The 25,210-nt window shown below is 44.3% G+C and overlaps 1 protein-coding gene across 6 annotated transcripts in view; it reads left to right on the top strand.

Annotated features, from left to right (window-relative positions):
• The window catches only part of SPATA13 (spermatogenesis associated 13), a 328,178-nt gene that overhangs the window by 161,345 nt on the left and 141,623 nt on the right, over positions 1-25,210 (top strand). The window contains exon 1 of one of the 6 annotated variants that reach the window (XM_011226799.3): positions 23,981-24,155. The exons of the other annotated variants lie outside the window; for them this stretch is intronic. The gene's annotated coding sequence lies outside the window, so the exon portion shown is untranslated. Of the gene's footprint in view, positions 1-23,980; positions 24,156-25,210 lie in introns of those variants that run through there. 6 annotated transcript variants of the gene reach the window in all.

Raw genomic sequence — 25,210 nt, 5'->3', positions numbered from 1 at the left:
AACAAGCCTAGTAGTTTCGGTTAAAATTGGTTTATATTTAAGCAGTTGTTATCCTTGAATGCCGTGTTGAATTTGGGGAAGGTCAAGAGCCCTGTCAGATGCTGTGACGCTCAGATAATCAATCCACACTTTGTTCTTTCCACAGGAAGAGAGGCTATTTTCCAAATATAAAAGGCTCATTGATGTTGGAAGTGAACTAGTGATTTAACTATAGAGTTTTCATCTTCAAAGCCCTTTATAAACAAGAGTTTTGGTGGGACCTGGGGTAAGAGATTCCGGAACCCAACACAAATAGGGTCAGATGTATACAGATCTAAAGCCAGCCTCTCTCTGCTGACGTAAAATGTGCTTGTTCAAAAGTTTGGTTTATGCGTATTTCTGTTTGTGTGTAGGTCCTTCTGCAACAGCTATCTGTGGTTTATTAAACATTCAGGACTAAAATTAAGCTAGATATTGTTTGCAGATCTCTGCATTTCAGTCAAGTGAAAAAGCCAAGAATGATAATATAGTGAGGAGGGTGGGCCAGCAAAATCTGGGTTAATTTTCTAAGTTTTTTACTGGTAAGGATCAGGATTCACTTCTCTGATGAATCTCTCCCGCATTTTTAACTCTATGATCAGGAAAGCTTCTCTGTTTCATGTCATCTCAAAGAGGAGTGGTGACAATATTTTTAAAATGAATTCATTTGGGACACCCGGGTGGTTCAGTGGGTTACACGTATGCCTTCGGCTCAAGTCATGATCCCAGGGTCCTGGGATGGAGCCCTGCATGGGGCTCCCTGCTCAGTGGGGAGCCTGCTTCTCCCTCTCCCTCTGCCTGCTGCTCCCCCCGCTTGTGCATGCTCTCTCTCTCAAATAAATAAATAAAATCTTTTTTAACAAATAAATAAAATGAATTCGTTTATTGTTCAAAGGAAATCTAACGAAGGTCACTTTGTTAAGTTGGGCCATGGTAATGCTTTTTTTTTTTTTTAAGATTTTATTTATTTATCTGAGAGCGACAAAGAGAGAGCATGCCAGTGAGGAGGATTGGGGGAGGGAGAGGGGGAAGCAGACTCTGTGCAGATTACAGAGCCTGAGGCGTGTGGGGCGCCCTCCCAGGACCCTGAGGTCACGACCTGAGCCGGAACCAAGAGTCCAATGCTTAACAGACTGAGCCACCAGGCGCCCCCATGGTAAGGCTTTTGAATCTTCCGCCACTCCCTGCTTGCCTGTACATTCTAGTCACCCTCGGTTCTTGAACATGTCACAAGTCCACACTCCCTTCTATATCCAACAAACTCCTCCTTATTACCTCACAACCCTACTTGACCCCTCTAACTGAGCTAATCCTTCTCTCTCCTAAGTTCCAAAAATACTTTTCACGTTCCTCTATTAAAGAGCTTATCTATACAACATTATTAAGGTAGTCTCTGCTAGAACATGAATTCTTCATACATGTCTGGCTGGCTCAGTTGGGGTCAGGAGTTCGAGCCCTGGGTGTAGAGATGACTTAAAAAAACCACAGAGAGGGAGACAAACCATTAGAGACTCTTAATCATAGGAAACAAACTGAGGGTTGCTGGAGGGGTTGGGGGTGGAGGGATGGGGTAACTGGGTGATGGGCATTAAGGAGGGCACGTGATGTAATGAGCACTGGTATTATATACGACTGATGAATCACAGGCCTGTACTTCTGAAACCAATAATACATTATATGTTAATTAATTAAATTTAAATTAAAAATATTTAAAAAAATAAAATCTTTAGAAAAAAAGAACAGAGAAACAAAACCAGACCAAAACAAAGGAAAAACAAAAACCCTTAATACTTCATGAGGGAGTAATCCGAGCTTTTGTTTTTGCAGGCTTAGTACCTTGTATACAGGTGGTATTTAACGGAGGTTTGTTAAGCAGGTAAGAAATAGGGCAACCTACAAAAGTTGTTGCCTTTTTTCTCATTAACTGTGGAGTTAAGATAAGAAAAAGTTGGATAAGAAAAAGAGATGCAGATATATCATTAAGTGAACATTGTCAATTTTTGTTTTCTAATTCCTGTATCACTTCAAGGGCAATGTTGTGCTGTTTCAGAGCAGACTAACCACCACTTTGGGAAAGTCTGGTATTTTCTTTTTCTTCAAAACTGCCATTTAACTTGGGCTAGCTAATGGGGTATTAGGTCTTCATGTAGCTATTTGCCCACCTGGCTCAAGCATCTCAGGTGAGCCCTGTAGAAACAACCCCTTTAGAATACTGTTTCCCAGAAATACTGACTTAGAAATACTACTACAGATGTTCCAGCTTGTGTGATTATAAAAGGTAGACCAGGCACCTTTTTTTCCCCATTTTTTCACTTTTTACCGGAAATATTCCAGCAAGTTTTTCCCAATTATGATTCACAGTCCTGATGTTAGAGCAATTTTGGACAGTGTTAATCATTTGTAGGGAAAGATTTTTTTTAGCCTTTATGTTAAAATGATTTTATACTTAACAAAAATGTGGCAAAAATAGAACAGTTCCCGTACGTCCTTCACCCAGCTTCCCCTAATGTTAACATCTAGCGTAACCACAGTGCAATGACCCAAATCAGGATATTAACATTGATTCAACACTATTTTTACCAATCTACAGGCTTTATTCAGAATTCACCGTTTTTCTCACTCATGTTTTTCTGGTCCAATCCAGTACCACACATTACATTTCCTTGTCAAACTAAACTGTTTTCTCCAAACTGTTACAGTTCATCAGTCTTTTTTTGTCTTTCATGACCTTGACACTTTCAAAGAGCACCAACCACTTATTCCCTCAATTTGGATTTCTCTGATGTTTTCTCATGTTAGGCTGAGGTTATACATTTTGGGCAGAAATACCCATGATACATACCATGCCCTTCTCTGTATATGTAAAAAATTTTCACATTCACATTTTGTGTAAGTGTTGGAATTTACTCCTTAAAAGATAATTACTTCATTTTTTAAAAGATTTTATTTTATTTATTTGTAGGAGAGAGAGAGCACAAGCAGGGGAAGCAGATGGTGAAGAAGCAGGCCCCCCACTGAGCAGGGAGCCTGATGCGGGACTTGATCCCAGGACTCTGGGATCATGACCTGAGCCGAAGGCAGACCCAGGTGCCCCGATTACTTCATTTTTAAAAAAGATTTTATTTATCTAATTTGAGAGAGAGAGAGTGCTCACGTGTATGTGTGTTGGAGAGGGGCAAAAGGAGAGAGAGAATCTCAAGCAAACTCCAAACTGAGTGTGGAGCCCTACTCGAGGCCAGATCCTATCACCCCAAGACCACCACCTGAGCCAAAACCAAGAGCTGGACATCAAGTTACTGAGCCACCCGGGCACCCTAATAATTACTGTAAAAAAAAAAGCCAACCTATATAGGGGTGCCCAGGTGGCTCAGTCACTTAAGTATCTGACTCCCAATTTCAGCTGGGTCATGATCTCAGGGTCATGAGATTAAACCCCATGTCAGGCTCCATGCTCAACAGGGAGTCTGCTTGAGATTTTCTCCCTCTCCCTTTCCCTCTGCCCCTCCCCACTCTTGCACTCTCCCCTCTCCCTCAAATAAATAAATAAATAAATAAATAAATAAATAAATAAATAAATCTTTTAAAAAAACATATATTTTCTGTATTTCTCAGGAATTTGGCAGAGCCCTGAATGACTTAGAGTTTGGAATCATGATTTATGGAAAGATTCCCTTAGAAGACTATTTGTTTCCCTACCTCTGGGAATTTGAGAAGAGATGGGGCTGGCAGTCCTTCTCTTTATCATGATAGCAGAGACTCATGGTCAACAGGGGCCTTCTGCTGCTGAAAATCTGGCAGTCTGTTTCCAGGCCTTGGCTGATTATAAACTGCTTCTTAGGTTGGGCTCGTCCAGAAGCCAACCTGAGATGATGATTTGAGTGTAGGTCACTTATCTGGTGGGAGAGCAGACAAGAGAGGGAAGAAGACTGGGGCGTTTACTATGTAGCCCCCAGCAGTCATCCAACTAGGGCTGCTCCAGGACACTTTTTTCTGGCATTTTGACCCATTCCAAACCAGAGAATACCTCCAGGCAGAGTCACTGGGGCCTGAAGTAGAATGTCTAGAAAGTCCTTAGTGTTTAAAGCAATTGCAAGTGTTGAGAGATCTGGGAGGGACACCCCGATGCCCTTTCTGCCTTCCCCTTCCTTCTTTCTCTTTTTTTTCTCCCCCCACTCCCATTCTCCAATATTTAAAAAAAAATTAAAAAAAAAATCCTATGTGGTGGATGAAGTGGGGATGGGAGGGGAGGGCATCAGAACAGAAGTGATGTGTAGGTAAAAGCCTTCAGCGACTGGCAGTGACACTATCATTAATATACTCTTACATTTTTGGATCAGTCGATGCTGAGTTCTATTTTTAAAAGATGAATGACCCAAAGCAGAAAAAAAAATGCGTGTCTTCTAAACTTAAAAAAAGCCATTATTTTCCAAGTTGTGGTCTTTCTTCCCAGGTTGTAGAACTGTGAGATCAGTTATAACGAGAGACGGATTACCCAAGCTTGGGGATATCATTGTACTACCCACACTTCACTCAAAACACCCAGCAAATGAAAGCATAGAACACCCAACACTGGGGGGGGGGGTACTCTTTTCAGAAGATTTCTGGCGACTTGATGCTACATCTTGCAGTGGGATTGTCCCAGAAGTTCTGAAATGGCCCTCCAAACTAGAAGAAGGGCTTAAAAAAGGGGTCGGAAACATGGAGCTTCAATACTTTCTCTCTGGTCGGATGTCCTTAGGTGAGTTGTTATCTGATTCCTCACCTGTAAGATGGCAATAAGCATACCTATTTCATGTGGTGGCCCTGAAATTAGATAAGGTCATGTCAGTGAGAAGTGCCTCGTCTGGGCTTGACCGGAGTAGGCTCTTAGCATGTGGGAGTGGGGGTGGGGTGGGGAGGCCACTCCGCCCTGAATCTCAGATGTGTCACCCATGTACCGCATGTGCTCTATCCCAGGTGACCCTCATGCTAACCTGGTGAGGCCATGAGTATTATCCTCACTTTGCAGTGTAGGAATTCAGTTTCCAGAGAGGTTAAGTCTTCTACCTCTGGTCACACAAGTGTCAGTGGGTGAGTTAGGATCTGAACCCACATCTGTCTGATTCCAAGATCCATTTTACCACGCATTTCCCATACATTAGGTACATCACGCCAATGTGAAGAGAGCAGGTATTCACCTTCCTCCAACCTCGTCCTTCCACATCAAAATGGACGAATAAAGAATGCCTATAAGCTCCACATCCTAAGCCCAAAGGACAAGAGGATAGAAAGTGAACAGTGGGGGCGCCTGGGTGGCACAGCGGTTAAGCGTCTGCCTTCGTCAGGCGTGATCCCGACGTTATGGGATCGAGCCCCACATCAGGCTCCTCTGCTATGAGCCTGCTTCTTCCTCTCCCACTCCCCCTGCTTGTGTTCCCTCTCTCGCTGGCTGTCTCTATCTCTGTTGAACAAATAAATAAAATCTTTAAAAAAAAAAAAAAAAGAAAGTGAACAGCGTCACTCAGCACCGCATCCCAGTTATGATGCTGGGTGCTCCACACAAGCTATCTTTTTTAAGAAGGACGGGAGCAAGTGGGACAAGCTCTCTGTTCTGGTTGTTGCACGGCGCCAGCTGTACCAGGCTGGCCCGAGAAGGCTTTGCTGAGCACGGCCGAGTAGCTCGTGGAGGTCCTTTGGTCCCTGCAGGTTGCTGTAGTCCTGCCCCTCACTGCCACCCCTCGGTGTAGCAGCCACTGAGCTTCCATTCCCCATTCCCAGGCTGGCCCAGGGCAGGAAGGCACAGAGCCTGCGGGGCCAGCTTCCGGTGGTGGCAGTGTTACAACATGGATGACGAGCCGACTTCTGGGTCTTGACCTCTGTGCCCTTGTCTTCCAGTTCCTGCCCAGAGCTTGCTTTCAGATTTAAGGTGCTGACCCCTCTCCTGAGATCCTTCATTCCTTCCCAAATTTGGACTAAAATTTTAGTAGACCTGTGACCTCATGGAGGATGAGGAAATGGATGTCTTCTGGGTAGGGAGGAGGTGACAGAAAGCAGAGAGGAAAGGGGCATTGGAAGAGAGACAGCATCGAAGCTACAGCAATTCACCGCGATGAGCCACCATGCGGAACCAGGCAAGTCAAAGGCAACCTGTGCCAACCACCTTCTTCTTGACTCCTGGCAATGCTGACATCACTTAGAATTTGGATGTCGGTGATACCCACAAAAAGAGAGTGTGGAAAGGCATGGACAGGTTACTTGATTAAAATGTGTAAATCCAGGATGCCTGGGGGGCTCAGTGGATTAAGCGTCTGCCTTTGGCTCAGGTCATGTTGCCAGAGTCCAGGGATCGAGTCCCATTGGGCTCCTTACTCAGAGAGGAGCCTGCTTCTCCCTCTGCCTGCCACTCGCCCGGCTTGTGCGCTCTCTCTCTTTCTCTCTTTCTCTCTCTGACAAATGCATAAATGAAATTGGGGAAAAAAAAAAAGAAGTATGTCCCTTCAAAAGAAAAGGCTTATGTCCGAAGAAGCTGACTGTCGCATTCCTTAGTGTGTTCCTGGAGGGTTCTGGTTAATTTGAGGACACAGAGGACATAAGCCCAGTGAACTGTTAGCAGAAGTAGGGAAAATAATCTCAGGCCCCCAGAAGAGTCAGAGGACGGAGGCTGGCACCCAAACAAAAGCATTTGTGTAGCTAGATTTGTCCTCAGAGCAGAGAAAGACTAGGAAGTACTTCCTATAATCCTTAATTTACGGGGTCAGAGAAGAAAGGCAGGAAGAGCCAAGATGGGATTTGTTAGACTGGGGAGGAGCTGCCTGGATAGTGGAAAGGAAGCCAGTGCTTGCTGAGGAAAAAGGACACTGGAATACCGTGTGCTCTTAAAGACTAATAGAATGAGGCTTTGCTTTTTATGTGACACAAGCAAGAATAAGAAAAGAAAAAGAAAAAAGTTATGCAGTGAGAGCAGATACAGATGACTTAATCCATATTTCCAGAAGGTCCTTGTCCAGGGTGAGAAGTCTCCACTCATAATCCAGGTGGAGAAAAATGTCCATGAACAAAAAATAGAGAACCGCTAGATGCCAAATTGGTGGTGCTGGCCAGGAGGGTGTGAGGAAGACTAAGAAGGGTAAATCCTTGCAGACGACATTGGCCAAGACCTCACGGAAGACAGAACATTACCTGGTCCTGGGGGAGAGATAGTTTTATGTTGGCAAAAGAGGAGGATGAGGCTATTCCAGATACAAGGAAGAAGACCCGACGGGTGGTGTAGGGTCACTTTCTGGAGAGCCTTGGAAGCTAGGAAGAAGGAAATAGATTTGAGAACCTTGGCGGACTAGGCAGGAGGGTGGAACGTGCGTTAATAGTATTTTAGGCAGTACCTATCCACAGCTGGTTTAGGGTAGAGGGAGCCTCGGGCAACAGATTAGCTTCCCTGATCTCAGTGACAAAGCCTGTCCTAGTTCAAAAATGATTGGTAGGGATTCCAGCCAATTAAGTGTAAGCATTCAGGCCCCATCACCAAGGCCATCCCTATTGTGGACGGGAGCATCCGACTCTTTAAACCCCACAAGGTGAATCATCCAATTCTGCCAACTCCCCTGTCTTCATGCTGACCAAGCATCCCCGTGATTGTTAGTGGCCTCCGTGTGGGCAGCTGACGGGAAATGTGTCGGTTTTAAGTCAAAGGTAGGAACTGATAACTATATAATTGCCAAGGAGATACATAACTAAGTAGTCTATACTTTTATCTACATAGCCTTAACAAGATAAGAAATTACCTGTAAACCAGCTTGACAATCAACATAGAGGAATATAGGCTATAAAATGTTCTTTAAGATGTTACTGTAGAAAGTGTACAGAAATTCTTTTAAATTGCCGATAACTGGGGCTCCTGGGTGGCTCAGTTGGTTAAGCGTCTGCCTTCAGCTCAAGGTCACGATCTCATTGTCCTGGGATCAGGTCCTGTGTCGGGCTCCCTGATCAGTGGGGAGCCTACTTCTCCCTCTCTCTCCCCCTGCTCATTCTCTTTCTCAAATAAACAAATAAAATATTTTTAAAAACTGCCAATAATTTTCTTACTTGCCCATAGGCATTTTTAAAACACCGTGGTTATATTACACATTGAGTTAGCATGTCCTTTTGTATGTAGAGCCCTTCCTGCTGTGGCTGGCAATGTGCTGACAACCCGTGTGCCCTCTGCAACACTGTAAAGTAGCCCATCCCAACAATGGACTGACATCTGATTCACATCCCCCAAATATGGACATTTGTGCTAGTTCCTCTTTTAAGAGAACCTTGTTTAGACATAAAATGCTTTCTTCCTAGAAAAACTATGCGTTCCACATGGAATAAAGGGAGGGAAACATATTGGTGATTCTTGATCTCTCCCAATACATTCTTTTTCCCATAGGCCTTTAGTTGAGTGTGTCATCTTCCAGAGTCTGTAACACCAAGCACGTGTTGGGTGCAAGATAGTACCTGCTAGGTAATGATGTTTTTACTACTAAGAGTGGAATGTTTTCTCCATAAAATAAAAACTGTGCTTCAAGAAAACTAGTCTGCTTAATGGGCACGGAGGTTGATGCCTTGACATGCGGCATTTCTGGTAATTTAGGCTGAACCCAAGGCAGGGAAGGTAGAAGGAGGTGGAAGGATGACCCGATTGAGTAACTTGGTCATGACAGCGTAGTATAGTCTGCTTTGCTACAGGTTGAGTTTCTGTAAAGTGGTTCAGCTCAGTGTAGCTGGCAAACAGGGAAAGGATGTCAATATAATGCCGAAGTTTCCCAGTTCACGGAGATTCCTGACGGGTAGCGTTTGGTGCCTCCAAGAGCAGCAGCCTCTTCCCCAGCCTCCTTCATACACTTCCTTCTTCATTTTTTTTTAGAACATTTTATTTATTTATTTGTCAGAGAGAGAGAGAGAAAGAGTGCATACAAGCAGGGGGAGTGGCAGGCAGAGGGAGAAGCAGGCTCCGTGCTGAGCAAGGAGCCCAATGCAGGACTCGATCCCAGGACCCTGGGATCATGACCTGAGCCAAAGGCAGACACTTAACGAACTGAGCCATCCAGGTGCCCCTGCTCCGTTCTTTCAATCTGTGTGCATTTTGCCCTTGTCCCCATAACTCATTGGTGTCAAACCCTTACACCCTTTCTGTGAAGATACTTATTTCTTATTTTTTTAATCATAGTAAATTACCCAGAAGATAAAATTCACCATCTTAATCATTTTCAAGTGAACAGTTCGGTGGCATCGAGTACATTCACATTGTTGTGCAACCATCACCACCACCCACCTCCAGAGCCCTTTCATCTTGCAAAACTGAAACCCCATATTCATTAAACAATAACTCCCTTCCTGTCGCTCCTCCCTCTGGTCCCTGGCAAACACCATTCTACTTTGTGCCTCTATGATTTTGTCTACTGTAGCTCGTGTAAGTGGAATCATACAGTATTTGTCCTTCTGTGCCCAGCTTCTTTCACTTAGCATAATTTCCACAATGTTCACCCATGTCGCAGCCTGTGTCAGAATGTTCTTAAAGGCTGAATGATATTCTGTTGTACGAATACATCACAGTTGGTTTATCCAGTGATCTGTCAGTGGACACTTGGGCTGCATCCATTTCTTGGCTACGGCGAATAATGCTGCTATGAACATGGGGGAACAGATGTCTGTTTGAGTCCCTTCCTTTCATTCTCTCCCATTTTTAAAGATGAAGTCCTATATTTTCTGCTGTATTTCTTTACTTGGAATCTACCTTGCCTTTTCATTGTGTTTTTTTATTAGGGTTATTACTATTTCATTCAGGCTCTGGTAATAAAGTTGTGAGGGTTGGAGTGGCCTGCCTCAGCCCTGTGTCTCCTGTGAACCCTGCTATCTTTGGTGCACAACTGAAGAGAGCAAGGGGGATGTTTGTTTAGAAATGTGCGCGTGTGTCACATCATAGCAGAAATGCTTGTCGAGTTGAAAGAGAATAAGCTGCGGTGCGCTGTGTACGGTGCTACCTAACTATGGCAACCTTAGAAATGTAACCAAGCCCAGCTTTCTCCTCAGTAACGCCGCCTGCCAGGGCTCCTTGAGGAGCACCTGACGTGAGGCAGCAAATCCAAACACCTCCCATCACAGGGGTTCAAAACCCCATCCTCTGTCACAGGATTGAGCAGAGGCTGACAGCCAGAGAGGAGCTTGGTTGCAGAGTTGAGCTCTGTAGGCAACTGGCTCAGCCCTTCTCTTGTGCCTACACCTGTTTCCATCCGACAGAGGCTAGATGGACCAAACAGATTAGATAAGCAAGAACACATGACATTCTGTTCTAACATGAGCGTGCTACAGAGACTTGCAAAGCTTGAGGAGGCCAGGGAGGGGCGGACGGAGGGAAGGAGGGTCACAGGAGTGGCTGTCCATTTTGCTAGAGCTGCTTGTTTATTATTCATGGTTTCCATGAGCGTTCCAATCATAAAGAAAGGCTCTTCTCTGTGCACTGCAGAAAGGAGCCCTGTGATTCAGTGGTGTGGCTAGTCAGGCTGGAATGTAAACTCAGACTACAAAGAAGTAGAATGAGGATTCGAATGTTATATTTGACCACTAGATAAAATTATTTGTGACTGAGGTAGTAAGGGACCCAGAGACCCACGTGAGGGTCCAGGAGTTAGGTTAACCCTTATAATCCTGAGGGCCAAGGACAGATATCAGTCTCGTCCTCACATAGTTAGGCCTGAACTATCATCAAAATTGAGTTCTTGGGCTTTCTGTTTTATGGAAATATTAAGATGGAATTAAAAAAGAGCCTCCTTTTTGGTTTTTCAATGATACAACAGAACATATAATGTCAGTGTTATTTTGTAAATAACATTTTCAGTAGCTTAAACTTGCATGTAGAACTTGCCAGAGAACAGGAAACAATACCTATTTGTTAGGAAGGCAAGACGTAAGAGAATCACTGGCTGAAACCAACCAACCCTTGGGGCATAAGGGAGTGAGGGTTATTTACTAATCTCAGAGTTGCTGGGGGATTTCTCCAGGAGCAAAGTTGCTGGCAGGTGCCATTTCCTTCCCCTGCCCCGCCCCCGCCAGGGTAAACACATTATGGTCACCTGCTGAAACCAACAAGGCTTTACTTACACCCTGCCCCCTCACCCACCACACTTCCTGGGTTTATCCCCTCCAGCCAGGCTGACCTCAGTCCCTGTGCTGCAAGGACTCCTTGCCCTTTCCTCTGAAGGTGTTGTGAATCTGCTGCCTCCAGTATGCTGCTGGCCAGAGGCCACCCAAACCAGGGCCATAAGCCTGGCAGTGTGCAAGCAGCCCTGAAAGGGCCAGCACCACTCCAAAGTGACTCCTGCCCAAGGGAGAGGGGATAACCACACACACGAGTCAGATGGAGGCTCAGCTGTGGCCTGGGGGTAGATAGCTGGTCAGATTATAAGCCCTGCACACCAATGAAAGCCTCTCAAGGGACAGCATAGGGAAAGTACCCTGCAGTTTGGTGCTCCCGCATCTCTAGCAAACGCCTGGTCTGACTCAACTCTGCCCAACATGGCCCCAGACTGGTCCACTAACACCACAGGGACCAAACCCTGCCCACAACAGGCAAGGAAGGGCACTGCAGATGACTGGACTAAAGGAAAGAGTGGCTCAGCCATAATACCAGAGTGCAAGCAACACACCTGGGAGACACCCCTGAAGTGCCAGATTCTGGTAAATAGGGGACACTGCACTGCAAGGCATTACAGGACCTCTTCTTCATAAGGCTACTGCTTTCAAGAGCAGGACATGTAGCAGACTTTCCTAACACACAGAAACAGACACAGAGAGCTAGACAAACTATGGAGACAGAGGAATATGTCCCAAATGAAAGAACAGGGCAAAACCACAGCAAGAGACCTAAGTAATATGCCTGAGAGATAATTTAAAGTAATGATCAGAAAGATACTCACTGGACTTGAGAAAAGAGTGGAGGACATCAGTGAGACCCTAAACAAGGAGATAAAAAAGAACAAAACAGAGATGAAAAACACATGAAATGAAATTAAAAATACAGTAGATGGACGAAATAGCTGAGTAGAGGAAGCAGAAGAACAAGTCAGTGACGGGGAGGACGGAGTAATGGGAAGTAATCAAGCTGAGCATGTGAGCGAGAAAAAAAAATTGTGCAAAATGAGAGAAGACTTTGGAACTCAGCCATACCATCAAGCATAATAACCTTCCCATTATAGGGATCCCAGAAAGAGAAGAAGATAAGGGGTAGAAACTTACTGTTTCTCAAGGTAGCTTTGGCTATTCAGGGTCTTTTGTGGTTCCAAACAAATTTTAGGATTGCTTGTTCTAGCTCTGTGACAAATGCTATTGGTAGTTTGATAGGGATTGCTTTAAATCTGTAGATTGCTTCGGGTAATATGGACATTTTTACAATATTTGTTCTTCAAGTCCATGAGCATGGATGTCTTTCCATGTGTTTGTATTGTCTTGGATTTCTTTCACCACTGCTTTATAGTTTTCAGAGTAAAGGTCTTTCACCTCCTTGTTTAAGTTTATTCCTAGGTATTTTATTATTTTGGGTGTAATTATAAATGGGATTGTTTTAATTTCTCTTTCTGTTGCTTCATTATTAGTGTATAGAAACGCAGTGGATTTCTATACATTGATTTTTGTATCCTGCAACCTCACTGAATTCATTTATCAGTTCCAATAGTTTCTTGGTAGTCTTTAGGGTTTTCTATTTACAGTATCATGTCATCTGCAGATAGTGAAAGTTTTACTTCTTCCTTACCAATTCAAGTGCCTTTTATTCATTTTTCTTTTCTGATTGCTGTGGCTAGGACATCCAATAGTATGTTAAGTAAAAGTAGTGAGAGTGGACATCCTTGTCTTATTCCTGACCTTAAGGGAAAAGCTCTCTATTTTTCACCATTGAGTATAATGTTAGCTGCAGGTTTCTCATATATGGCCTTTATTATGTTGAGGTATGTTCCCTCTGAATCTCCTTTGTTGTTGGTTTTTATCATGAATGGATACTGTACTTTGTCAAATACTTTTTTCTGAATCTACTGAAATGATCATATGGTTTGTTTTTTTTTTAAAGATTTTATTTTATTTATTTGACAGAGATAGAGACAGCCAGCGAGAGAGGGAACACAAGCAGGGGGAGTGGGAGAGGAAGAAGCAGGCTCATAGCAGAAGAGCCTGATGTGGGGCTCGATCCCATAACGGCAGGATCACGCCCTGAGCCGAAGGCAGACGCTTAACCGCTGTGCCACCCAGGCGCCCCTGATCATATGGTTTTTTATCCTTTCTCTTATTAACGTGTTGTATCATGTTGATGGATTTGTAAATATTGAACCAGCCTTGCATCCGAAGGAAGAAATCCCACTTGATTGTGGTGAATGATTTTTTAATCTATTGTTGGATTTGGTTTGCTAATATTTTGTTGATGATTTATGCATCCATGTTATCAGAGATATTGGCCTGTATTTTCCTTTTTTTTTGTAGTGTCTTTATCTGGTTTTGGTATCAGGGTAATACTGGCCTTGTAGAGTGAATTTGGAAGTTTCCATCCTCTTCTTTTTTGGGAGAATAGTTTGAGAAGAATAGGTATTAACTCTTCTTTAAATGTTTGGTAGAATTCAACCATCCTGGAGGAATTTATGGGTCTTGAAACAGTTTTGTCTCTCTTACCCTGGTGTTCAGGCCTGAATATCGATTCTCTGTGTTCTTTTTCACTTTTACTTTTAAATTGTAATGTTCTTTTCATCGTTAACTTTTCTGAATTTCCATACACAGGGTAGTTGAATATGATAAAGGCAATGTGCAAAACAAAAAGCAATCCTGAGTATGTGTCTGAGAAAAAAAAATCTGTATTACATCTGATCTCACGTCTAATTATATTCTCTGAGTTGAGACTGGGGCATCCTCCCTAGACGATGTCCTCAATTTGATTTTTTTTCATCTGCATTTTTTCCTCCACAAACATTAAATCAACATTATAACATTCCAGTGCATTTCAAACACATTAGCCCTTTGGCAAATGAGCCTTGATGCTAGATGAGCCCAAGTGTCTTTGGGATTTTTTCAAGTAGATCTTTGTGTGGTCCCGGGACCTCTGATGTGGGAACCACATTGTCCATCTGCTGTCCTGTCTTTGGGCTACATGGCCTACCTCACCAGCTTCTCTCTTGCTGCCACCAACACAATCCTTATGTTCCATTTCACTGCCTTTATTTGTGACTAGAACTTGTTCTTGTCATGGAGATGAGGAAGAAGTAATAGCGCAAGTGGTCTATTAGTATATGGCAGGAAAGTGAAGATATTGACCATTTAGGAACTAACCATAAAGTAAGCTCTTTAGATGAAGAAATCAGCAAGGGCAACCAAGGCCACTTTCAACAGAAGATATTTGGTAGAGGGAATGCACACAGTAAATGGCAAAAAAAGAGAGTGAGAATTTTCTGTAAAAGAAATTGCAAATACCTTTCACATTGTGAGGTTGCAATTCTATTTATCTTTTATGTCATGTAGAAAGAACACATACTTCCTGGGGATCTATGTAGGAGAATGGAGTCTAAAAAAAGAGACAATTTTGAAACATTTGTAGAGATTGATGGCCATTAAAAATGTCTGGGAAGTGACCTAATGGAAGTATGGTGGAAAGAGGATGGAGTTTGGAATTTCTCCCTTGGGGTTTGAATTCCAGCCCAGCCACTTCTACCTGCGTGATCTGAAAAGCAAAATGGAAATAAATATCTACTATTTATCAAACAAGTTCTATTTTATGAGGACATTTGTTCTCACTTGATGGTCAAAACAACTCTAGGTGGTGTATACTGTTGTTATCCCTATTTTTTTGAGGCTAAGACAATACCAAGTGTTAATGAGGGTGGTGGAGCCCCCAAAAGTCCATTATATCACTTGTGGGAATGTAAACTGATACAACCATTTTGGAAAAAATGTTTGGTGGTACCAAATAAAGGTAAACATGTGCAAACTCTATGACCCAGCAATACCACTCCTGGATATTTACTCCAAAAAGTATAATTTTTTTCTGGTGCAAGCATGCTCAAGAATGTTCATAGAAGGGGCACCTGGGTGGCTCAGTTGTTATGCGTCTGCCTTAGGCTCAGTTCATGATCCCAGGGTCCTGGGATCAAGCCCTGTGTCAGGCTCCGTGCTCAGTGGGAAGCCTACTTCTCGCTCTCCCACTCCCCCTGCTTGTGTTCTCTCTCTCACTGTGTCTCTCTCTGTCAAATAAATAAAAAAATCTAAAAAAAAAAAAGAATGTTCATAGAAGCATAATAATCAACAGTAGAAACAGCCTAGTTGTCCATCACCAGTTGAATGGGATATGGTATATTCAAACAGTGGAAAACTACCCAGCAATGGAAAAGAATGAACTACTGTTACATGGAACATGGATGAATCTCACAGACACAATGTTAAGTAAAAGAAATCAGACACAAAAGAATACATATGGCATGATTCCATTTATATGAAGTTCAAAAACAAAGAGAACTAATTTATGGTGATGGTGGTTAGAATAATCTTTATCCTTGTGGTATGGGCATTGCTAACTGGGAGGGCACATGAGGTGCTAGAGGTGTTCTATCTTTTGATCAGTCTTGTGGTTACGTTGATATTGCATTAGTTTTCTGTGATGTGAAAACAAATTACCACAAACTTAGTGGAGTTAAAACAACATATGGGTATTTTCTCTCAGTTTCCATGGATCAAAAGTCTGGGCACAGTTTAGTTGGGTCCTTGGCTTTGAGCTGCAATCAAGATGTGGGCTGGGCTGTGTTCTGATCTAGAAGCTTGAGTGGGGATGAACTTGCTCCCAAGTTAGTTCAGGTTGCTGGCAGAATTTACTTCCTTGCAGTTGTATGATCAACTTTTTTATGGCTATTGACTGAAGAGCAACAGCCCCCCACCGCCCAGGTCCTAGAGGCTGCCCACCGTTCCTTGCCACATGGGCCTCTCCAATGGAGCCATTTACTTCACCAAGCCAGCAATGAGTATTTCCCTCCAGTCCGCTAGGAGAGGGTCTTTATAAAACATAACATCCTCTCACTTTTGCCATTTTCTATTGGTTGGGTGAAAATTTCAGATTCTGTCTACAGTGGGAGATTGGCTTACATAAAGACACAGACATCAAGAGGCAGGCATTACAGTGGGTCATCTTAGGATCTGTCCAGCACATACACACACACACGCAACACTCATTCCACTACACATGTAAAATTTGTGTACTGCATAGTATCTAAATCATACCTCAATTTTTTTAAATATTTGAGGCTAAGAGATAAAAAGTTACTTACTCTATGTCACTTAGATACTAAGCGGCAGGGGTAGGATTCAAATTCAATTGTGTCTTATACCAAACCTGTACTCTCATTCTGAAGATTGAATGGAAAGATGCAGGGGCTGGCTCAGTTGGAAGATCATGTGACTCTTGTTCTTGGGGTTGTGAGTTTGAGCCCCACAATGGGTGCAGAGATTACTAAAAATAAATAAATAAACTTTAAAAAAAGATAGAAAAGATATAATTAAGCGTGAAGTATACTTTGTCTCAGAGAATGGTGGCTATCATAATGATAGTGAGACATTTCAGTTTTATTACTTGTAAACATGACTGGTTTAATTCTGAAAAATGTTCAGGGTGAATTTTGTATGTCTCAAGCAATGCAGAAGTCCAGGAAGGTGCCAGAAGGCTTGAGTCTAAGTGACTTTGATCAGTATATGGCTTTACCACTGTTTTCTTAAACCTCTATGAATATGATTCTATTATTATAGTTCCTTTTCCTGGCACATCCATTTATTTATATTCCCTTGCTACCCAGGTCTAGAGATTTAAGTGAATATTCCTTAGTTAATATCCTGATCTGTGAGGTAACCCTCTGTTTTAAGATTTACTATTACTGCCTCCTTAACTTGCCCTCATTATTCAAAGGCTACTTATAAGTGAACAGTGAATCATCTTGTTCTCTCTCATTTGTTCTCTTTTACTTTTGAAGTCAGTGGGGGGAAAAAAAGAATTAACTTGGGTTTTAAAATGGAAGAGTTTGGTCAGAGCTGAAATTCAAAACTGGTCACATGACTCATCTCAAATTATACTTGTGGGTCCTGGTGGTTATTAGGAGTTTGCTTAGAATTTTGGAGTTGAAAAGAATTATTGTTTTAATAGGACTTATAAAAATCAGCCAAAAAGAACTGGCAGTCTGCCTAGACGGTCAGAACCCTGAATTTAGGAACTGGTTTTTTTTTTTTAAAATTTCACTCTTCAGGTTTGTAATATACCTTAAAGGATAGAGTAACATCTAATACTGTATTATTATTATTATTTTATTGAAGACCTAATACCTACTATATACCTAGTGTTGTGGGAGATCCCAAAGTAAATAAATAAAAGAAAAAAATTTCTGCCCTTAAGGAGGTTATGGCTTTGATCAGTGGTAAAAAAAAATTGTGTCTGAAGTCTTAGGGTGAAATGATAAAAGAAACAATTATGGGCGCCTGGGTGACACAGTCAGTTAAGTGTCTGACTCTTAGTTTTGGTGATCTCAGGGTCCTGGGATTGAGTTCTGTGCTCAATGTGGAGTCTGTTTGAGATTCTCTCTCCCTCTCCTTCTGCCCTTCCCTCTTGTGCTCTCTCTCTCTCAAGTAAATAAATATATATTTTTTAAAGATCTTATTTATTTGCTTGAGAGAGAGGGAGAAATCATGAGTGGGGAGAGGGGGAGAGGGAGAGGGAGAAGCAGACTCCCTGCTGAACAAGGAGCCTGATGTGGGGCTCAATCTCAGGACCAGGACCTGAATCGAAGGCAAATGCTTAACTGACTGAGCCACCCAGGCGCCTCCAAAAAATCTTTTTTTTTTTTTTAAGAAGTAATTAATGCTAGCTAAAGTTATATACTGTATGATTCCAACTATATGACATTCTGGAAAAGGTGAAACTACGGGATGATAAAGAGATCAGTGGTTTGCCAGGGTTAGAGAGGAGGGGTGAGCAGGTGGGGCACAGGGGATTTTTAGGGCAGTGAAACTGTTCTGTGTGACACTGCGATGGTGGGTACATGACATCCTGCCTTTGTCAAACTCATAGAACTGTATATAGGAAGAGCGCACCCCACTGTAACCTATGGACTTTAGTTAATAATAATGTATCAATATGGGCTCATCAGTTGTTAATAAATGTACCACATAGATGCCATATGTTAGTAAGGAGGGAAACTGTTGAGGGTGAGAATAAGGAAGTTATGTGGGGACTCTCTGAACTTCCTGATTAATTCTTCTGTAAACTAAAACCTGCTCTAAAAAAAAAGTCTATTAATTAAAAAAATATATATATATGGGGATATATACTAATGTATATAGTAAATATATATATTTACTGCCTCGGGGGGCTTATAACCTCTTTGGTTAGCCCTAAAATAAAAGTGTATCTGAGGTCTAGGGTCTCATGGAATACAAAGTAATAAACCCTATTTAGGGAAGTTAGGAAGGTTTCAAAGAAGTGAACGTGAGGTGAGCCTTGAGAAAGACTCTGGCGTTCACCAGGCAGGTCTGGGTTTGCCTGTGTGTGTACTTGTAGCAGCCATTCATATTACATACTCTCTGTAGGTCTGGTGGATCTGAAGTCTTCACGGAGATTATCTCATTTAATTCCCCACCTCAGGGGCACCTGGGTGGCTCAGTCAGTTAAGGGACTTTGGCTCAGATCACGATCCCAGGGTCCTGGGATCGAGTCCTGCATCAGGCTCCCTGCTCAGTGGGGAGTCTGCTTCTCCTTCTCCCTCTGTCTCTCTCCCTGCTCCTGCTCTTTCTCTCTCAAAAAAAAAAAACAAAAAAAAAAACCACCACAACATGGCACATATTATTATTTCTATATTACAGATGAAGAAACTAAGGTACAAAGGAGCTTATCTAAGGCCACCCAGCTAGTGAAGGGTGAAAGGGGGACCTAGGGCAGCTCCGCCTGCTTCTGAAGCCAGTGCCGTCACTAACGTAGAGATGACAGCCTGTAGAGGGTTAAAGGCAAACTGTGGCACAGTGAAGGGGTTAGAGCGATAAAGCAAAAATTGATAGATGAAGGTATCATTCGTGGCAATGTAATAAAGAAGACAGGATTTCAGGAGTTGCTTGGCTGAGGCAAAGAGAAAGACTGTGGAGAACTGCTCTTGAAAATTCTCTTCCTCAGTCTAGCCAATGTACACCCTTGAAACCTAGAGTCGCGGTTCAGAGAGGGGCGGAGGGGTCTTGCAGAGCTTTCAGAACCACTTGGGAATCGGGCTGCTGCAGACAGCTACTTCCCTTGCACTCGTGGCTTTGTGCAGATTCTGGTTGGCCAGTAAGAAGGCTGGGGACATGGTTTTACTGCTCATTCTCCTCTCTTTCTTATGGCTGTCCTGCCCATCAGATTCCCTCCAGATCCATCAGATTCCCTCCAGCATCCTTTCGGCTGAGTGCACAAGGGAGGACGCTGCAGAAGGATGCTGGAGCTGGCTCCTGGGCAAAGAACAAGGAAAACGCTTTTCTCTCTCTGCCCAGATTAATTGGACACTCCATATTCTCCCTCGAATAGATACTTTTGTGCTCAAATAATTTGATGAATACCTAACATTATTCTTTCATCCCAGGAAGCTTAGATTAGAGAGATGTCTGCTCTGATGAACTGTGGAATAAAAGACCGCAAATCCTTCTTAACCATTCTGATCAGTAATGACAACCACCATTTACTAAGTATTTCACCATGTGCCAGACAGTGACATACGTTATCACACTTAATCTTTACCACAGTATGTCACAGAGAAAGAGAAAGTCACTGAGAGGTTAAACAACTTTCCTGGAGCCACAGGGCTGGCTTATGCTCTTTCAGGTTTTACATTCCCCCTCAGGGGCAACTGTGGGCCAGCCAAACTGCCTTTTCTCCCCTTCCCACCTTCACAACCAATTAAGAAACAAGATGCTGGAGACCGACAGATGAAGATAAAAATGTCAGCGATAGGGGCGCCTGGGTAGCACAGTGGTTAGGCGTCTGCCTTCGGCTCAGGGCGTGATCCCAGCGTTTCTGGGTTCGAGCCCCACATCAGGCTCCTCCACTAAGAGCCTGCTTCTTCTTCTCCCACTCCCCCTGCTTGTGTTCCCTCTCTTGCTGGCTGTCTCTCTCTGTCAAATAAATAAATAAAATCTTAAAAAAAAATGTCAGTGATACTCTTGATAAAGTGAGAGACTGTGACTTTGGGTCTGCATGAAAAGTTCTTGCTAATATTCTCTGCATGGCCCTACTGCTCTGCCAGCCAGGTGTAGACCATCAGGTACCCCGTCCAGGTGACAGTCTGGCTGTGAGGCAAAGGCATTGACCTCGGATTGCTCCCTGGAGTACTCTGGGTTGAGAGGTTTGAAAAGAGTGAAAAGCTTGAATGAATTAGTAGTAAGTTAGGTGGACCAGTGGATTTCTCCCCCCAGTCAGGTAACTCTTTAGGTAGTAGGGGGTAGGGCCCAAGGCCAGAGGGTTACATTTTGGAAGGTTCTCAAAGTAAAACAATCTAAAACAAGGAGAAAGGAGTTTACTTTCTGTATTAGTCAGCTTGTCTGCCATGACAAAAGACCACCCTGGGCGGCTTAAATGACAGGAATTTATTTTTTACATTTCTGGAGGCTGGGAGGTCCAAGAACAAGTCACCAGATTTGGTGTCTGGTGAGGACCCACTTCCTGGCTCTGGCCACCTTCTTGCCATTTCCTCCCAAGGGAGAGAAAGAAGGAGAGGGAGAGAACCAGAGTTCTCTTTTTATTAGGGCACTAATCCCATCATGGGGTCCCACTGTCGTAACTTCATTGAAACCTGCTTACCTTCCAAGGTCCTACCTCCTAAAACCATCTCACTGAGGGGTGGGGCTTCAATATATGAGACTGAGGTGCAGGGGACAAACGTTCAGTCCAGAGCACTTTCCTCCCTTGTCCCTTCTCCTGAAAGCCTTGAGAAGTGGGGACTTCCAGTAGAGGGAACACCATAATGCTTCCTCAGAACCTTGAGGGCCTTCTTCATAGTGTTTAAAAGCAGGAGCAACAGATTAAATCCTGGCTCCATCATTTACCAGCTGGGCGACCTTAGGTAATTCATTCACCTTCTCTGAACTTTGTTTTCCCCATCTATAAAACAAGAACGATAATAGTACTTCGGGGGCTGCTTTGAGGCTTTAAGGAGATAAGGAATGTAAATGACACAGCATATTAAGTGCTCAATAAATAGTAACAGAAATACACATTAAAATTTTGGAGAAATAATTATGAGGAAAAAAAATGCACCTTACACTTGGATGAGAAATGGTAGTTTCTATCCCTGAACAGTCTCCAGTAGTGTTAGGATGAATCTTTGGGGAAAACTGTGGATTGGCTACTGATAGAATTTAGGCTGCTAGTTCAGAGTCTGGTAGCAGCAGATCTCAGAGAGGAAAAAAAGTTCAAAGAAACCCTGGGAGGTTCTCTTTTGTGGGGAGGGTAGAATGCAGATGTCAGCTTTGTTTGCAGGGCGGTGAGTGATGGCTGGTCCTGTGGGCAAAGAGAGAGGTCACTACAGGAGACTTAAGCCTCTTTACTCAGAAGCCACGCTGAGATTCCCCTTGCAGTGATGGAAGCTGAAGGAAACTTAGAGATCGCTGGTCCAAATCTTTCATTTAACTGACTAGAAAATGAGATGCAGAGAGGTTTGGTGATTTATCCAGTTCTTGCTTGTAGCTAGTGATGGTGCTGTTGTTAAGCGCCCAATCCCTCCATGTCATGTCAGTGAGTTTTTTCGAGAACCATCCTGCCTTGCTCCAACAGGTTTGTATCTTTTGTCTCAGGCGCTCAAGATTCTCACTAAAGCACTAAAAAAATGTGTAAATATATATATATATAATATATATATATATTTTGAGGACAGGAACTAATAATTATTAAGCACCTGTGTGTCCAAAAATGCCAGGATTCTTATATGGGCTAAAGATTGGTATTTTCTGACCAATGCAGAGAGGGAGGTTTCCCTTTTCCCGGAGGAAAACACTGAAACTCAGGCAAAAGCCTTGCCCTGGATCACAGCTATCAGGGAAGCCGATGCCTCTAACTCTGCAGAGATCCATGAACCTGAGGGCCAGGACTCTTTAACCCCCCAAGAACTTAGTCTTGAGTATAGTGTTTTACTTCCCTAGAAAAAGTGATGCATGTAAATATTAATGATGATTTCCAAGAAGGCAGAAATGATCCTTTGAGACCCAGATTTTTTAAAAAGAAAAATCAAATTTGTTTCCCCGGGTGTGTGCTAATCCTCAAGAGATCATTAGAAACTCGGTGTAGCCCTTGAGATTCTTTTTTTTAACAATACTAAAATAGATTTATTTTTTAACACTTATAAGAGCTTCAGGCGATGTTTAAAAAATTATATAAAATAGAAATAAAATGGAATATTTGATATTAGCTGCTCATGCTATGCCTCTAAAATTTTCCATAGTTTGTATAAAATTTTTCCTGCTTTAAAAATATATATGCTCCTTGCCAAAAATTTGGGGATTTCAATAAAAATTCAAATAACAAAAAAAATTTGTCCAAATTTCCACCACTCTGAGTTAACTACCATTAATATTTTGGTGTGTATGATTTAATTAATAGACTTTTTAAGAGCATTTTAGGTTTACAGAAAAACTGTAAAGCAGACTTCTCATATACTCCACCCCCCCAAGTTTCTCCTATCATTGACATCTTACATCACTGTGGTACATTTGTTACAACTGATGAGCAATACTGATACATTATGATGAACGAGTTTACATTCCAGTTCGCTCTCTGTGTGGATTTTGACAAATGCATAACGACTTGTATCCACCATTTGATATTATACAGAATAGTTTTTTCACTATTTAAAAAAGAGTATATAAAGTTCGTTTTGACTCTTCATTGGGTAATTTAATCATTTTATGTTCTTTAGATTAAAAATAGTTGTTATGGTTCTTTGATTATAAAAATAATCCATGTTTACAGTAGTGTTGGTGCATAATAACCATTCAAATGAATCACCTAAAAACTGGCACTTTTTAAAAGAATATGTTTACTTGTAAGTTTCATTAGTTGCATGTAAACAATCGCAGGGTATTTGGGGTCCACATCCTAGCACAGAAGGGTTTGCTTCGCCTCTGTGGTTTTCATGTGAAATCACTGATTACCCCTTGAGCCACATCGAAAAGGTGGTAGTACTTTGAGTGGGTTCACTAAACAGTACACGTAAGACTCGCCCTAGTTCCGGGGGGAAGAATGGTAGTTTTAAAAATCCACACCTAGTGTTTCCTTTGCTCGGAAGTGCGCACAGCCTCCGCGCCCTCGCCTAAAGCGAACTCCAGGCCCAGGCAGAGGTGGGAGGAGTGGGCTGGGGGTCTTGCCTGGGCGACGCGGCGGCTCCTCCGACCCTGGGCTAGTGAGGCTGGGGGGTCGATGGGGTAGGGGGAGATCCTGGCTTAGAGGGCCCGGGCCGGGGGTGGTGGTATGGGGTAGTCTCGGGCGATGGTTGGAAGGGAGCCGGGCTGGGGGTGTGCTGAGGGCAAGGAGAGCTGAAGTTGGGGGGGAGGTGTAGCAGGGCCAGGGGCGTGGCTGGGGGAGATATCCTGATGGGAGATGGGGGATGCCGTGGGGGGTTGAGAATGGCTGGGAGGATGGTGGGGACAGGAGGCCCGTTGGCGGGGATGGCCTTGGGGGCTGGTCGCTGGGCAGGGGGTGTGGAGGGGGAGCCTGGTCGGGGGCGTGGCCTAAGTGGACAGAGTCCTGGGGCTGAAGGCGTGGCCGAGGCGGGTCGGGGGCGTGGCCTGGGGGGATGGAGCGAGCTCCGGGCCTGGGGAGTTGAGGGAGAGCCAGACTGGGGGCGTGGCTTGGGCGTAGCCCTAAAAGCAGGGCTGGGGGCGTGACCCGAGGCGGGTTGGGGGCGTGGCTTGGGGAGCCGGCGGCAGCCGCGCGGGCGGGATTCAGCGGCGCGCTTTCTCTAGCGGCCGCCCCGCCCGCCGCCAGCCCAGAGGCAGTGCACCAGAGCAGAGGCTCCTGCGAGAACGCGGCGTGCTCCGAGCTCCGCGGGAACGGGACCGGCCCTGTGTCGCAGGGACATCTTGGATCCACTGACTTTGGAGGCTCCGCGGAGTGGGAGCCGCGCGAGGTGAGGCTGCACACGGGCGTGCCCCTGTGCGGGGCGCGCTCGGGGCGTAGGGTATGCGTACGGGGCTGTTAGCTGGGAGCCCGCAGAGAGGAATTAGCTCCAAGCGACGGCTTTCATGGCTCGGGGACGCCCTGCTCCGTCCTCCTGGCCTCTTCTCGGGGCAGCCCGGGATGCCCACCTGTTGATGCCCTGCAGTGGTTGCTCAGCGACACCCTCCCCCCCTCCGCCTCCGGTTCGGCCAGCGGCGTTGCCCCCGAGGAGCGCGTGCAGGCGGTGCTCCTGGAAGAGGCCGTCTCCGGCACGACCTGTTCGGGGATTACCTTGAAACTTTACCCCGAGCTCCCGATTCGCTGGGCCGGGCCTCCGAGGTTACGCAGGGAGGGCGGACAAAGGTTCGGGGAGCCTGGTGCGGCCGGTATTCCCTTCACGGCTCGGCTCCCTCGGGTGGCGCGACCGGTGCGGCCGGCACCAGCCCAGGTCAGCTGCCGCTGGCGGCCCTAGGGCGGATGCGGTCGGAGAACTTAGTTTTGAGAGCAGGTTTCTCCTCAGGTCCCAGCTGGGTCTCATTTCACGAGAAAGACCGGTGGGACCCGGTGTCTGTCGCCTCTGAGTTGGAGGGAGTTGCTGGAGTCGGTTTGGTTCCAATTGTGGTTGACGTGGTGCGGGAATTTGCATACTAGCCCTAGGAAGGTAGAAACCAGCAGTGCTGCCCACGTCAGGGGGAACTCAGGTGACCTGTGCTGGCGGGCCACCCATCTGACGTGCAAAGTTACAGAGCCTGAGCAAATTTCCCCTCCCTCCAAGTGCGAAAAAACAAACCAAAGCAAACAAACAAAACTCTCCGGGTTAGTTGCTTCCCAGCATTGGATGATAGTGTTAATAAGAGAACAATAATTTGAATTTAGTGAACACTTATTACCAAGGCTATCCAAAATCAAACCCCACACCCCCCTCCAACGTTTTCTCTGCACCTCCTCTCATTTTCTGTGTTGCATGGTGTTTTCTTCCCCATAAACCCCCTTCAGATCTCCCAGTTCTTTGCTTTCCTTTGCTAA

The sequence above is a fragment of the Ailuropoda melanoleuca genome, chromosome 7, assembly GCF_002007445.2.
Source record: "Ailuropoda melanoleuca isolate Jingjing chromosome 7, ASM200744v2, whole genome shotgun sequence".
Lineage (NCBI taxonomy): Eukaryota > Metazoa > Chordata > Mammalia > Carnivora > Ursidae > Ailuropoda > Ailuropoda melanoleuca.
The sequence above is the reverse complement of the archived record's forward strand: the minus strand, read 5'-3'. Positions and strand labels throughout refer to the sequence as shown.